Source organism: Pipistrellus kuhlii, unplaced genomic scaffold (assembly GCF_014108245.1).
Source record: "Pipistrellus kuhlii isolate mPipKuh1 unplaced genomic scaffold, mPipKuh1.p scaffold_m20_p_20, whole genome shotgun sequence".
Classification (NCBI taxonomy): Eukaryota; Metazoa; Chordata; class Mammalia; order Chiroptera; family Vespertilionidae; genus Pipistrellus; species Pipistrellus kuhlii.
The window spans coordinates 3,397,221-3,413,078 of record NW_023425516.1 but is presented as its reverse complement, the minus strand read 5'-3'; the positions used below and the strand labels follow the sequence as shown (position 1 = coordinate 3,413,078).

At 37.9% G+C, this 15,858-nt stretch overlaps 1 protein-coding gene and 1 pseudogene across 4 annotated transcripts in view; both read right to left on the bottom strand.

Annotated features, from left to right (window-relative positions):
- MED13L (mediator complex subunit 13L) overlaps window positions 1-15,858 on the bottom strand; it is a 252,149-nt gene that overhangs the window by 141,889 nt on the left and 94,402 nt on the right. The window lies entirely within an intron of this gene.
- Window positions 111-741, bottom strand: LOC123652818 (annotated as a pseudogene).

Below are 15,858 nucleotides of genomic sequence, written 5' to 3'. Positions count from 1 at the left end.
GCAAGAACGTTCCAATGTGCCTTCATGGTGCTGTTGATAGGATGCTTTAGGCCAGGCAAGAACCAGTGATACTCTGAAGGCTGAGATACAAGGTGGAAGGAGAGTAGGCCTTATTGCTCAATCAACTTGCTGGCCTTAAAGAACTGGCCAAAGGTAGAAGACCTACCAAGAGGCTAGTCCAATGAGATGGAACATGAAAAAGATGCTCAGGTATAGGACGTGGATGTTTGTTGATTCATTGGTGTCACGCATCTCCTGCTCTCGCTTCTTCATGTAGGCAAAATAATTAACGATAGATTCTGATAGGTCTTCTAGGTATCATAGCCTCACCTCTAAAGATTTGAACTTCTCAACTTTTGCCATCTCTTCATAATTTTTCACCTCCACTCCATGCTTATGTCTAGGATCACGAGTTGGTCAGGTAACCGCCCTATCCCCTTGCTCTCAAAACACACTTTGAACATATCATAATGTCCAGTGGTAAAGACAAATTTCCCTCTGGTTGCATCACCCTGGAGTACAGAACATAGTCAAACAGATCTTGAGGTGGGTGTGCAGGCCGCCAGCACCCCCAGATTGGTCAGTGATCTTGTATGCGCTGGTCACTAGCAGGTCCTTGTGGATCTCCTCGCCAACGCATTTGTGCAAGTTGATGGGCAGTTGGGAGGAGAAGGTGAGCCCACATGACTCACTGTTTTGGAGACTGACACAGCTTACTTTCAATAGATGGCTGTCACACATATCTTATATTACATGATCTTTTTACACTGTAATATTGTCAGTCTCCTCTCAAGTGGTAGGGTCTATGTTCCCTCCCCTGAATCCAGGTGGCTCTTTGGAACTGCCTCAACAAACAAAATTTGGCCAAAGAGACGGTGTCAAAGCTTCAGACACTATCAGTCTCCACATCCTGCCTCTTGAAAGACTCATTTTTGGAATTCAACCACTGAGCAGGAGAGGCCCCCAGTGGTTATTCTGGCCAACTGTCTCTGCTGAGGTCCCAGCCAACAGCCAGCATCAACGACCAGCTATGGGAGTAAAATGACTAGCTCCCAAGGAGATCAGGCCTAGCCAGAGTCCTTCCAAGGTGTGGAGTCTTTCCAGGGGAGCCCCTAGACTCCTGGAGCACAAACTGGAAGTCCCTCTTCTGCTGTGCCTGAAGTTCTGAGCGTGCGCCCCCCGCTCAGCCATGATAAAAAAATTGTCTTTGGCCATGATAAAAAAGCTGGGTTTTTTTGTTTGTTTGTTTGTTTGTTTTACAACTAAGGAACTCATCCAGTACCACCAGTCCCAGAAAGAACAGACTTAGTACCTCATTCACAAAACAAAACCGTTATACTACACACTAATTTTGCTATAACACCATCTGAATGATTCATCTTTGGGTGATAAACTATTAAGTTAGAAGTGGTATATTAACAGTAAAAAAAGACTGAATTTTAAAGTTATATGATTTCATTACTAAGAACAATATAAATAAAGATATATAGAGATTCAGTGAAGTGAAATAATTTATAATTTACAACATACATATCAATACAGGAAATTTTATGAGAAATATAACAGAAAGGCTACTAGGATGGTCTCTGCTGTAATACAAACTGGATATGTGATTTTAATTCACATAGTATTTATTTATCCTGCTGAGTATCTATGAAGAGCTAGGCACTACTCTAGAGCTAAAAATTTAGCAGTGAAGCAAAGAGGTCCCTATTTTCATAAAACTTGTATTTCAATTGAGGGGCAGATAAAAAAAAACAATTTTATTTTATAAAATTATTCCAATCCATGGTAAATGCTATGAAGACAATACAACTATTGCTTGATGATCAATGGAGGCAGAATTGTGATGTTACTTTATATAACACTACAGGCCCGGTGCACGAAATTCGTGCATGGGTTGGGGGGGGATCCCCTCAGCCCAGCCTGCATCCTCTCCAATCTGGGACCCCACAAGGGATGTTAAACTGCCCATTTAGACCTGATCCCACCACCGGGATCAGGTCTAAATGGGCAGTTGGACATCCCTCTCACAATCCAGGACTGCTGGCTCACAACTGCTTGCCTGCCTGCCTTCCTGATTGCCCCTAACCACTTCTGCCTGCCAGCCTGATCACCCCCCTACCACTCTCATGCCAGCCTAATTGATGTCTAACTGCTCCTCTGCCAGCCTGTTTGCCCCTAACTTCTCTCCTCTGCCAGCCTGGCCACCCCTAACTGCCCTCTTCTACAGGGTTGATCACCTCCAACTGCCCTCCCTTGCAGACCTGGTCCCTCTCAACTGCCCTCCCTTGCAGGCCTGGTGCCTCCCAACTGCCCTCCCCTGCTGGCCATCTTGTGTCCACATGGGGGCAGGATCTTTGACCACATGGGGGCAGCCATCTTGTGTGTTGGAGTGATGGTCAATCTGCATATTACTTTTTTATTATATAGGATAGGGGCATGGTGCACAGATGGGAGCCAGCTGGTTTGCCCTGAAGGGTGTTCCTGGATCAAGGTGGGGGTTCCCTTGGGGCATGGGGTGGCCTGAGTGAGGGGCCTGTGGTGGTTTGCAGGCCAGCCACGACCCTGGCAACCCAAGCAGAGGCCCTGGTATCTGGGACTTATTTACCTTCTACAATTGAAACTTTATAGCTTGGAGGGAAGCCAAGCCCCCTGCTCACTCTGGCTGCCGCCATTTCTGTTTGGTTTTATGTATCTTCCATAATTGAAACTTCGTAGCCTTGAGTGGAGGCCTAGGCCAGCCAGAACAGGTGAAAGCTTTGGTTCCTCTGTTGCCGGGCAACCGTAGCCTATTCTCTCCAGCTCTGTGGCTGCTATCATTTTTCTTGGGATTTATCTTCTATAATTGAAACTTTGTATCCTTGAGTGGAGGGCCAGAGTGTGTGGAAAGCTTGGCTTCCGTTGCCAGGGAAACCCAAGCCTCTTGGTTGGGGTTAATTTGCACACTTGCTCTGATTGGCTGGTGAGTTGGCTTTGGGCTGTGACTTGAGTGGAGTGATGTTTAATTTGCATATTACTCTTTTATTAATTAGGAAGAATGACAGTTTTAAAACATGACCTAAAATTTTTTGGCACTCCTCCCATAGAGAGCTAGTGTCTGTTGGTTTCAACCAATGAGTAGGGTGAAAGTGAAGTCATGTGATCTCTAAGGTAGATAGAATCATGCAGCTTCCACTATGTTCACAGGTATGCCTGCTCTAGAAGTCCTGATGTATTAAGTCTGACTACCCTGAGACCACTATGCTGAAAGGAAGCCCAACACACAGGGACTCCAATCAGCAGTCCCATCTGAGCCCTGAAGTCAGATTAGTAAAGAAGCTTCCAAGTGAGTCTAGTACTCAGCCATTCAATTGTTCTAGTTCCCCCAACTGAGGCTTCAGAAATCATGGTGCAGAGACAAACAATATCAGTAAGCATTAAAAAAAAAAAAAAAAAAAAAAAAAAAAAAATGGTTGTCATTTATGCCACCAAGAGCAGGGTGATAACAGGAACACTGTTACAAGGAGGTAGCATTTGTCCTGAAACCTATTGCTATCAAACAGCCAGGCTCAGGAGGACATGAGAGAAAAGCTGACCAAAAAGAAAGAAGAGCAAATACAGTCCTTAAAGCAGGAAGGGAAATGGAGATATGAGATAAGGTAATCAAATGGCTAAAGCTAGATGATGCAGAGTTTCGTATGCCTTCCTTGATGAGTCACTTAGAAATTATTTTCATTGTACAAGAAAGCCTCTGTAATGCTTTAAGTAGGACAGTTTTTCAAAGATTCCTTTGGCTGCAGTGTACTTCTTGATATTAAATGAAGAAACAGAACTGAATGCTATGGTTCCTTTCAATCAGTGCAAAGACTCAGTGTTCCTCAAAGCGGGTCTCTGGAAAATCCTTACGCTAGCCACAATACTTGCATCCTATAACTTCACAAAAGTATTTTTTAAAATTAAAGCTTATTTGGGTTCATCAGAATGACCTTAAAACTAAAAGCCTCTGCAAATTTCAGTGTGTTTCCCCCACAGACTGTGTGTGTGTGTGTGTGTGTGTGTGTGTGTGTGTGTGTGTGTCTGTGTGTTCCAAATGAGGGCCAAATGAAGCTACAGTAAGCTGTGTGGAAAAAAAAGTTTTACAGTAGTTCAAATAGGAGAAAATGGTGGGAGAACTGAGTCATTACACCATCTACAGTAGAGCAGGCAGGGCAAAATTAAACAAATCTGATTCAAAGTAGATAGAACCAAATTCTTGCTATAAGCAGAAAATTTCATCCAAGTAAATATCAGGTAGCATAAAATACAATGTTGTAAACCTGCATTTTTATTGCTTATATCATTTTGACTGTTATATTTCACCTACAAAATTGCTTTTTTTATAATTATTTATGCTATAAGTATAAGGCAATTATTCCAAATTAGTAGTGTCCAAGTATCTAAAGTTTATCTATCTATCTATCTATCTATCTATCTATATATATATATATATATATATATATATATATAAAAGTCCAGCAACCAGAACGGCAGAATGACCAGAATGACCAGTGGCTATGACGTGCACTGCAGCAGTCAACCAGCCTGATCTGGGCCTAGATTGGCCTCCCCAACCCTGATCAGTCCCTCAACCCCAATCTGGGGCAGGGATGGCCAGCCAACTGCCCTTGGCCCCGCTCCTCAGATGGGGCTCATTGGGGTGAGCCTGACAGACCCCACCTGTGCACAAATTCGTGCAGCAGGCCTCTAGTGTTTTCATTAACAATGGAGAATATAAATTGGTGACTTTCACATCAGACAGTTTTATCACATTATGTATACATTTTCATCAGCATTTTATTTTCTTTAGTAAACTTAAGATACCAACTGACCTATATAATTACTTTAAATTAGCATAAACAGACTATAACTGAGGTAAATAACCGAAAGTAAGTTATTTTGAAATAATTCTGTATTTTACAGAATAGTCTTCACCTTCCAACTTTGTCTTTAGTTGTGGAAATCTTGTTCACTCTTTAAAATCTAATTTGAGTGCCATCTCTGTAAATGAGTACCCCAAGCCATTAGTGCCCAAATTCCTTTGAGAATCTCATACCGCCAGCATTTCTAGGCAAGCTGGCTGACAATGTTAGCAATTTTGTGTGTTCTTGTCACCAAAATGGCTGGTAATGAGATGATGATGGTGATGGTGGTGTGGTGGTGACAATGGCAGCAGCTATCATTTACCTACTGATGAATAAAGTTCCAAGTACAAAATGTACTCTCCATAACAATCTCTATATAACAGATACAGAAATTGAGGTAACGAGTTTTATGTAATTTTTCAAGGCCTACAAGCTAACAAATGAGCTAGATATTAATAATTAAAAAAAAACTGGTATTTTTTTATAATACTAGTGTTAATAAAAGCATGGGCCTTTGGAAACTCTTAAGAATCATAGGGGGTATAAAAGTTAAATAGAAATTCTCAGGTATGTCAAATTACATTAAAATATGGAGATGGGCTTGAAATTTCACTGACAAGCTTCCCAGGTATACTCTTATTATATATGTTGAAGACTGAGAAACAACACACTGCACCCAATGCTATTCTGACTCCATCTAGATTATATTTTTTGAGAATAAGAACAATCTAAATTATATAACTCTTCTTTATCTAAAGAATATAGTATTATACCCTGAAAAATAGTAAGAGCTTAGAGTAGGCTGCCATACTTTTATACTGATAAACGAAAAATTAGCCATTTAAATTTTATAGTAGTTAAAATCTTAAAAGGTTTAATTACTCCACAAAAATAAATTTTATAAAATATAGTCCCCATTCTGTAGGTATTTACAGTTTAGCCAGAGGAAGCAATGATAATTTCCATGGTTTTCAAGAGTTATTTTATATACACAATATCAGAGTTTGTTGGTGTTGTTAGGGTTACAGACTGGAGGACAGGATAGAGAATGGGATGGTAATAACCTGGAAGGCTGGAAGGGAAAAGACTATGGAGAAAGTGAAAGAACCGAAGACCTCTTGGGTGGTCCTTGGAATTCTCTCTGAAGGCTCTATTCTGCAAGAGAAGCAGAGGCTAAGCTGGAATGCTCCCAAAGCTACAGCATCTTGTTACTGGTTCCACCTAGCACTAGACTTTTATGACTCAGTGAGGTGGGTGGTGAATTACATTACTATCTTTCCATACCAGATATTTTGTTTGTGGCCATCAGGATAAATCAGGAGAAGCTCAATTAACACATATCTAAACCTTGGTCAAGTCATAATACCTTAAAAAAAAAATCTGCCATATAATTGTAACCTACCAGATAATTGTAAGCGAAGGTTATAAACTGACAGTGAAAGGTGTGAAAGCTTTATTCTATAGCATTTTTTTCAATTCTCTTTTTTGTGGGGGGTTTTTTTGTTTGTTTTTTGTTTTTTGGGGGGGTTGTTTGTTTTTTAATCATTGTAGTTCTAAGGAACTACAGTTCAAGGTATTTTAAGATAACTAAAATCTCTGCCTTGGGATTTTTTTTAGTATCTAAAATAAAAAGAAAGTGCTGTGTTTTCAAATCAAACTACATTTAAATGCCTATTTTACAAGAAAATGCTGAATTTCAGAGCAATTAACACATTTGGTAATGGAAGACACTACAAAACCATAATATCACTGAAGAATATTTCTGGATTCTCTGAATCCACAATGATTACCACCTTAGTTGTAACAAGGAAAGGATGGACTGTAGATAAGACACTGAGTTTTCATAAAACACACACACACACACACACACACACACACACACACACACACACACGCCAAACAAAACCCCCAGAAAATGGAATGATATGCCAAGCCTTCACACTACTAACCAAAGGCCTTTTGAATTAAGAGCATCATAAAGCATGTTTCTCAAATGTTAACTATGCCAATATTTCAAACTTTGAAGGGGACTTTATGTAGTGCCCAATATCTTAGTGATTGTGTACTAATAAACTAAAAGAGCAAGCAAATAGTGATTCAATGAAGATTAATAACTTGGTAGGTTTTCCAAATTACAGTGAGCAGGAAATAATGCATCATAAGGCAGATTCCCCATTCCCCTTCTCCCCCAAGAAGGATATCACAATCTCCACAGAAAAATACTGCTTTTCAGTGGTATTATAATCCCACTAAGGGGTCCCAGTGGGTAAGTGAAATAGTTTATCATTTGAAATCAAAGCTAAAGTGTTTTGTTATGCTTACCTTTTTCTGACAAAAAAAAATAAATAAAAATTAAATGATAAATGACTCTTCTAGAATTATCATAAAATGTTATTTTGCTTAATATCTTCCCAATATAACTTAAGGCTCCTTAAGGGTAGTGACATGTCTTTTATTTATTTTATTTCATCCAGTACTTAACACAAGATAATATGCTTGCTGAATATTTACTAGATGAATAGATGCGTGTGAATTGTTCCAGTTTCAAAGCAGACAGGACCTTTAAAACAATTTTTATAACTCAGATAAGAACAAAATACCATTAAAAAAAAAAACCTGCATGAAATAAAAAAGCAAGCTCATTCCCACTTTTCAGCATGCCCTGTCCTTCCTAACCTACTTTATTTTCCTCCAAGCGCTTACCACCATCTGACATACTACATATTTGTCTCTCTCTCCTCACTCCTTCCCCCGCTAGAATGTAAGCTTAATGAAGGCTAAGATTTGCCGGCTTTGTTTGAAGACTACATCCCCGATGCCCACTACATTCCCTAGGACACATTAATAACATTAATTAATTCATTAACTATCGGTTACAACCATCTTCAGAATTTATTAACGATGCTCTTATTTCTTCTAGCATCATCTTCAGAGCTCTAGTTTCACATTAACAAATGAGGAAGTCTTACAGAAATATGTGCATATAAACAAAAATCACTTCATCCCTCATAAATACTGCTATCTTGGAAGTGGAGAAGGGAATGTTTGAGAGAGCAAGCCATCACAGTCATGTCTAATCACAAAAAAGAATCCAGAAGAGCAGGTAATTACTAAAACTGGCCTGAAACCGTAATCCTCAATAACAAGTGACTACTGCTAAAGTTAAATGTCTTGCAATAGCAGAGATCCGACCCAGCACTGACTTGGAAACTATCATATTACTAACACTATTCCTGCAACATTTTAATTTACTTTGGATAGGTTTTTAACTACCGGTATTCATATGCAGCAAAGAAAAAGGGGGCTAAAATGATAGTCATCACATTTTAATCAGATTACTTTTTAAATGTTGTCCTTTAAATGTTTTATATTATTGTCCTGCTTGTTATCTCAAACTACTACGTATTTCATTATTTGCTTACTTTTTTAAAACCTGTCTCATACCCATTAGAACCTAACCATAAGGGGAGAGAGATGAAATGAAGGGATTGAGCACAAGAAATAAATATTTGTTGAACTGAATTCGATACAGAGATCAAGATACCAATAAAAGTAATCTTCAATCTACAACCTTATTTCTAGACAATTCAATTACCATATTAAATATCCATATCAGAAACCTAATATGAAGGCAATTAAATAAGCCTTAATTAACCTGTTAACACTGTTTCAAACCAATATTAAAGCTATGCATAACCAGTTATTGTGATTATATAAATGAATGGCTATAAACATTAGGTGGCAGTAGCAGTACACTGCATTATAATCCTGAACTTGATTTTGTCTACACATATATAGAAATCTGATACATAAGTGAAGATACACAATCTCACATATAAAATGTGCAAAAGGAACCCTTACGGGTTTGGCTCAGTGGATAGAGTGTAGGCCTGTGAACAAAAGGATCCCAAGTTTGATTCTGGTCAAGGGCATGTGCCTTGGTTGCGGGCACATCCCCAGTAGGGCGTGTGCAGGAGGTAGCTGATCGATGTTTCCCTCTCATCAATGTTACTCTCTAACCCTCTCCCTTCCTCTTTGTAAAAATCAATAAAATATATTTTTAAATAATAAAAATAAAATAAAATGTGCAAAGGAAATTGATAATATAACAAGACATAAAAGTAACTATTCCTTTGAATCCAGATTTTTCAAATTATTTCTATAATAAAATAACTGAGCACTATCAAAAAGCTATGGAATTCCTATAAAAATTCAAATTTTTGCCTTATATTTGCAATCTCACATACCACACATCCACGTTGTCAGCTCTTACCTTCAAAATAATATCTACAATATGACCATTTCTTACCATCCTCACACTCCCACTACCACCAGGGTTTACCTGGGTCTCTAAAACAACAGCTTCTCTGGTTCGGGCCTTCCCCACTCCTTCCCACTCCCAACACAGTCTACCCTCCACACAGTGGCTAGGATGAGTCTTTTAAAAAGTTATATCACCTAATTCCTTTGCTCAGATCCCTTCAATGTTTCCCAACTCAGAGAAAAGTTCTGTCTTTAACGCCTTTGTGAACTGATTCCCTTATATCTTACCCCAACTTCACCCACATTCTTCCCCATGCTCACTCCATTCCTCATTGTCCGCCCTCAGGTCAACAAGCACTCTCCACCTCAAACTTTGCATTTGCTATTCTCTCTTTCTAATAAGCTCTTCTGAAAATTATCCATCCCCCTGGTTTTCCCCCTATCTTCTTCGGGTCTCTGCTCAAAAGCCACCTTGCTTCATTTTTCTCCATGACACAAAGCAACATCTGACATACTTGCTTTTATTATGTGTTTATTTCTTTACTATCTCCCCTATCCCCTATTGAAAATTAAAGTCCACTACAACTAGCAGTTTAGTATCTTTTCTTCACTATTTTATGCCCACTGCCTGGTAAGTAGTGGCAGTTAAATATTTGTCAGTAAATGGCTCTTATTATCAAACAATCATACAGCAATAGTTTTATAGCTATTTCTTACTCAAGATAAAAAAAACTACATTAAAAGTTCAAGACTACTGGTGATTTCATGATTATTTTTTAAGTACAAGTATGCACAATTCATGTGTATGTGTGTATACAAATAAAGTGACACTTTTATAATACCTACATTTTAAAGCAATGTGAATTGAAGTCAAATGTGTTACACTGGTCATCATGTTAGAACTATATATTTTTAAAATTAGAACTGTTTTTACAGTGTCTTTACATAATAGAATTGCAAGTAGTCAAGCTCTTCCTTATGCTTAGATTAGGGGTGTCGAACTCAATCAGAGAAGGGGTCAAAATCTAAAATCCAGCCTAAATCGCAGGCCGAATGGTTTACTGAACAGTCATAAACTGTCATTGTGATGGAAATGCAGCGGAGTGCAGTGATGACAGAGCGGTGCGGGCCACATTGCAAGGCCTGGCGGGACAGATTTGGCCCGCGGGCCTTGTGTTTGACACATGTGGCTTAGATCAAGCAAGTAAATTCAAAGCCGCCTATATTTTATCTTATCTACTGACAGGCTTTGTGGGTTCAGGCTCTGTTGGCTTCAGAATAAAAAAGAATTACAGGTTTGCTCTCCATCAAATGACTCTATAATCGGTGCTGATTGCTTAATTCTGAACTGCGTAAGTAGCTAACCACTGATTATGAAATGCCCAGATTTATTTTCTTTTCTTTACTGTTTACATTACACACTGTAGAAGCAGCATTTGAGCAAAAAGAAATACCAAGAACCTCAGGAATCTTTCCAAATATAGTACGTCTCTAAAATTCTCACATGTCCTCTGTCAGGATGATCAGTATTATGATTAACCTCCGAGAAAATGATTTAGCATCTAAACTAAAAACACATGTGATAAAGCCATCTCTGATCTGACACGTCTTTTTTTGTTGTTGTTAAGCCTCACCAAGAATATGTTTGATTTTAAAGACGGAGAAAGAGAGAAAGGGGGAAAGAGAGGGAAAGAGAGAGAAACAATCAACTGGTTGGATCTCATTGGCACCCAATGGCAGATGGAACCCGCAACCTAGGTATGTGCCCTGAACAGGATTCAAACCTGCAACCTTTCTGGTGTATGGATTGGGCTCCAACTAAGCCACCAGGCTAGAGCAACTGTTACTTCTTAATTGTAAAATGTGGCAAGACCATTTTTTTCACATAGCACACTTGTACATGTTCCCCCACAAAAAGTTACAAAATTGCTTGGAAAAAGCTCTTGTTTTTGTTTTGCCTGTATTGTCTGTTTCTGTTTTTGAAGTGGGGGAACAGAACACAAAGAGAAATTTTAGAATTTATCCAAAGCGGAGTATTTTCCTCCCTCTCTTGGTGTCAAATTAAATGAGGCCATGTGCTACTTTGCCACATCAATGTATACAGAAAATTTAATGCATATAACAAATAAAATAAAACACAATATTGTTTCTTGGTCACAAATTAACTAAAAAGAAGCAATGACCACCAGAGCCATGGAAATTTAGGCATACCCTTCTTTAAAGTTGGCTTAGACAGATCTCAACTACAAATGGGCTGTGTTCCAAAATTATTTATAAATCACTGACTTGGAATTCAAAACTCTGTACTCTTACAGAAACGTTAAATACACCAGTTAGGTTTCTATCTTGCCCATAACAGTTGATAGTACCTTAATTTACACTTCCATTTGGAGCTAACTCACCTCCATTCTTATCTAAGACCTCCTTTCTTCTAAAATGTTTCAATTAAATTGTGCATTAATTGATTCTGTGGTCTAAGCTAGAGATATATAACCACCATGCTTGCTATTATATATTGCTATAAAAACAAGCAAACTGCAGAGGTTTGAAGAGGCAAGAAAAGAAGAGAAACCGATACTTTCTTCGTGTCTCTGAACCCTGATGCATTCATAAACAACATATGAGAAGTTGGACAAATATTGAAGTTACAAATACTAAAAAATGTAAAATGAGTATACAAAACCTATTTCCAAACATAAAGAAAATTATAGCATTTTTACCTTTATAAAAACAGGTTATGGATTAGCTAAAAGAGACCACACACATACATATACCTCCTTCAAATTCCCAATTATGTAGCCAGTGCTACAGAACTTAATAAAAGCCAGGTGGCTACACAGAGCCACAGAATAGGCACACATGCAGTGTGTCTCTGCTTCCCTTTTTCTTCTCCCCGGGTTCCATATGCCACACACAAGAAAGGGTCCTAAGATGAGGAATTCTTGCTGTTCCACTGTCCCAAATGTGTAACTCACCATGTATGAAGTACTCACACTATGATTCATTTAAATTAATGTCTGACAATAAACATTCCTATTTCTTAAATCTAACTCAACATCAACAAAGCCACATCCTCACCTAGGATGAGAAAGAAAAGATGGTGCTCAAGTATTCCTGAAAAACCCTGCCTCCAGCCCTCAGCTCCCAATATCCAACACTAAGGGTAATTTCAGATTCCCTTTCTGAAATTCTTCATGTTTCCAACACAGAGATTGGTTTGAGGATCTTTAACCAAAATCTGTTTTCACACACAAACACACACAAAAATCTTTTAATGAGAGAACTTATCCCAAAACATGGAATTTTTGCTCAAAGCATTCTCAATATATATTCTCTATGTTAATGGTTAATCAATTTAGCTAATATAGCTAACTAGAGGCTCAGTGCACGGATTCCTGCACTGGTGGGCCCCTCGCCTGGCCTGTGCCCTCTCTCAATCCAGAGATGTCGGACAGCCATTTCAGCCTGATCCCTGCAGACCTGATCCAGGCAGCAGGGAGTCTGATCCTGTGCTTTGAGCATCTGTCCCCTGGTGGTCAGTACACATCATAGCAACTGATCGACTAGTTTGGTCACTTAGGCTTTTATTTATTTTGATAGATAGATAGATAGATAGATAGATAGATAGATAGATAGATAGATAGATAACGCACCTGGTGTACTTTTTACTATGAATTCACTATGAGTAGCCACTACAAATGAATCATCTTTAAAGCTCCAACTATTTAATGGGGAGACATTTAAAGATTAACTGAGATAGTACTAAAACAGTGAGAGTAAATGTTCCATAAAGATTCTGATAGTCTGTGCACATAAGCAGTCAGCTTGTGGCATACTAATAAATCTCAGATATTTATTTATTTGCTATCTAATAGTCGACAGCTATACCACTTCAAACTGCACTTCATGGCATCACTGCAGTGTTTCTGCCATGTACAATAGTTGTCTCACTTAATTCATCCCATTTCACTTAAGAAGGTCATTACATGAAACTGTGTCTAACAACATAGCATGGAAGAGCACTCTGTTGTCAGTACACTAACTTCCTATTATGATCCCATTACCTTCCTATGGTCATTTAAATAAAATTGGTTTATCAACCTCATGTATAGATCAACAAATTAATAACTGTCTAATATAAGGACTCCTGACACTTAATCACTAAGTATCCGTTAAGAAAGGGACACCATGATATGAATACAAAAATTTCCTTATTACAGGCTGAAAAACAACTTAAGGTGGATTTTCTGGAGCTGAGTCCCAAGGCAGCTGGATGCTTGGCCTAGCTCACCTTTTGAGTTCTCTTCCAGTCCTGAGATTCTTCTATGTTCTCTCCTGCTGCTACTTGGTTTTCAGAGTAAATGGCACATTAGTTCCTAAGTAACTGCTTAGGATACTTTATCAGTTGTAGAGGGAAAAGTTTTTAAATTCCCAACACAATAGTAACAAGTTTAACAGCAGGTTCCAGATTCTCTGCAATAGCTAAGTAATTCAACAAATAAGAAAAAATAAACTCTTTCCTATTTGTGACAAGAAAAGTTTTTAAAATGCCTGCAAGAAAATTACTTTAAATTTTGATAAAAATTACTTTAAATAGCACCAACTCATGAAGAGTGGCCATAGTCTAAAAGTATAGACAAAAAGTACCAAATATTTGCTTATTACAGCAAAGACAACTTTCTAATGTTTATGTTGTGCCTTCTATGTGCAAGAAGGTATTTCTAGAGAAATAAGAAAAATAATACACCCTGGATCCATGCTATCAGAGATGATAAGACATATAATCCATTTAACTAATATTCAACAATTATTTACTATGCAAACTCTGTGCTTATTTTGAAAGCTTATACTATAGAAAAAAGAGTGGCTAATGCAACATAATAGCCAGGTTTTGACAAAAATGAAATGGTAGTGAATCAAAAAGTTATCAAAAACAGCTTTTTCTTTTCCTACTACAAATGTAAAGAATAGTCTGTTTCTAAAGCCATGAAATCATGTATCATTTCACATACTAAAAGCATAGTTCTCAAATTTGGCAACATTTAGTGTTAAAAGTAATTTGTTTTCATTCATTTTAAAAATTCAAGTTTATTTCTTTAATTTCAGTGTACTATAATAGTAACTCTCAACTCTCCCCTTAACAATTACCCTGAATAATAAAAGTGTAATATGCAAATTGACTAAACGGCAGAAGAGCACAAGGACCACCTGAACAACTATCCAGAATCACGCTATGACACCCACTGGCGCCAAGCCATCCAAGGTGGGTGCGATGCAATTGGTTGGAGGCCTGGTTATCGCTCCATGATCCCTACAAAGGGAGGCCCAGGCCACTAACCGGATGCCTGCGGGAGGCCAGAGGGAAGCCAGTGCTGGCAGCTGGGGGAAGAAGACCTACTCTTGCACAAATTTCATGCATCAGGCCTCTAGTATTTGTTTCATAAAAGAACCACTATGTTTTTATGGAACTATGCAATAAGATTATTTACATAATTTGTTACTGGTGAAGCTTTATAAGTGTGAACTACATTTCTCTCCTATAAAATGAGGAGAGCTATTACAGGTAGCTCAAAAAGAAAAAGAAAAAAAAAAGAGGGAATAAAGTCTGAAAACCTCTTATGCCAATAGCAAAGAAATGCTTTATATGGTGATCAAATAAAGATAAAATTAGCAAAGAAGTGATGTAACAGGTTGACAATCTATACCAAAAACTTATTTGCTTATTTATGTCTGCCCATTAACTCGTTCAGCATTTGTAACTAAAATAAGGTGACCAGATTTTTAAAAAGCGGGACGTCTGGTCGCCTTAAACTAAAACCACACTGGATTTTTTTAAAAACAATAAAAGTAGCTTATTTTTATTTTGTTGTCTTGGGGAGAGGAGAGTAAAAGGGAACTAGAATTAAATGCACCTTCTGCAGAAAATAGAGAAGTGGATACAGTGTCGACCCAATCATTACCATATTTTGAAATCTTTTATTCTCTTCAGTATCCCATATAAATTTGTTCCCTCTTACTGTCTTTGACCCATTCTTCTCACCATTTCCCAAGTAATCTTACTAAAACACAACTCTGATCATGTTATTCCTTTAAAAACTTTTATTGCCTAAAAATGAAGTTAAACTATCTTAGAACTGTTGTGTGTTTGTTGTGTGTGTATGTGTGTGTGTTTTTTTGTCCCACCTATTTAAGTCTTCTGTGTGTACTTCCTTCTGTCTGTACCTTCCCACCCACAAGTAATTCATTTTAAAGACTTTGAATATACCCTATACATATCTATCATTGCTCCTACACTGTGCCATGTACATGAAATAGAACATCCTGCTCTTGTATTTGCTCACCAATATGCCATGTGTTCAATAAAGTTTACCTTATATCCCTCCAAGTGAAATTCAGTTCTCTTTTCTGATTTCTCAAGGCATTCTTGATTATGTTTGTATACAAAACTTGTCATATTTTGTCATATGTGATAGTCAACTATATACAATAAGTGTTACACCCCAATAGATCAAAGGCTTATCAAAAAGAGTTGTCCAGAGTTCCACAATCATGTCTCGTTATTAAATACACCTCCCACACACGACCCTAAAAAAACTCCACATTATTAAATCAAGAGATATGTTTGATTCACCTGTGCTTCCATGTTTTAGCTTTTTAACTATCATTTGACAAAGAAGAGCCCACGCTATGTCCACAAAGTCAAACGGTTTGT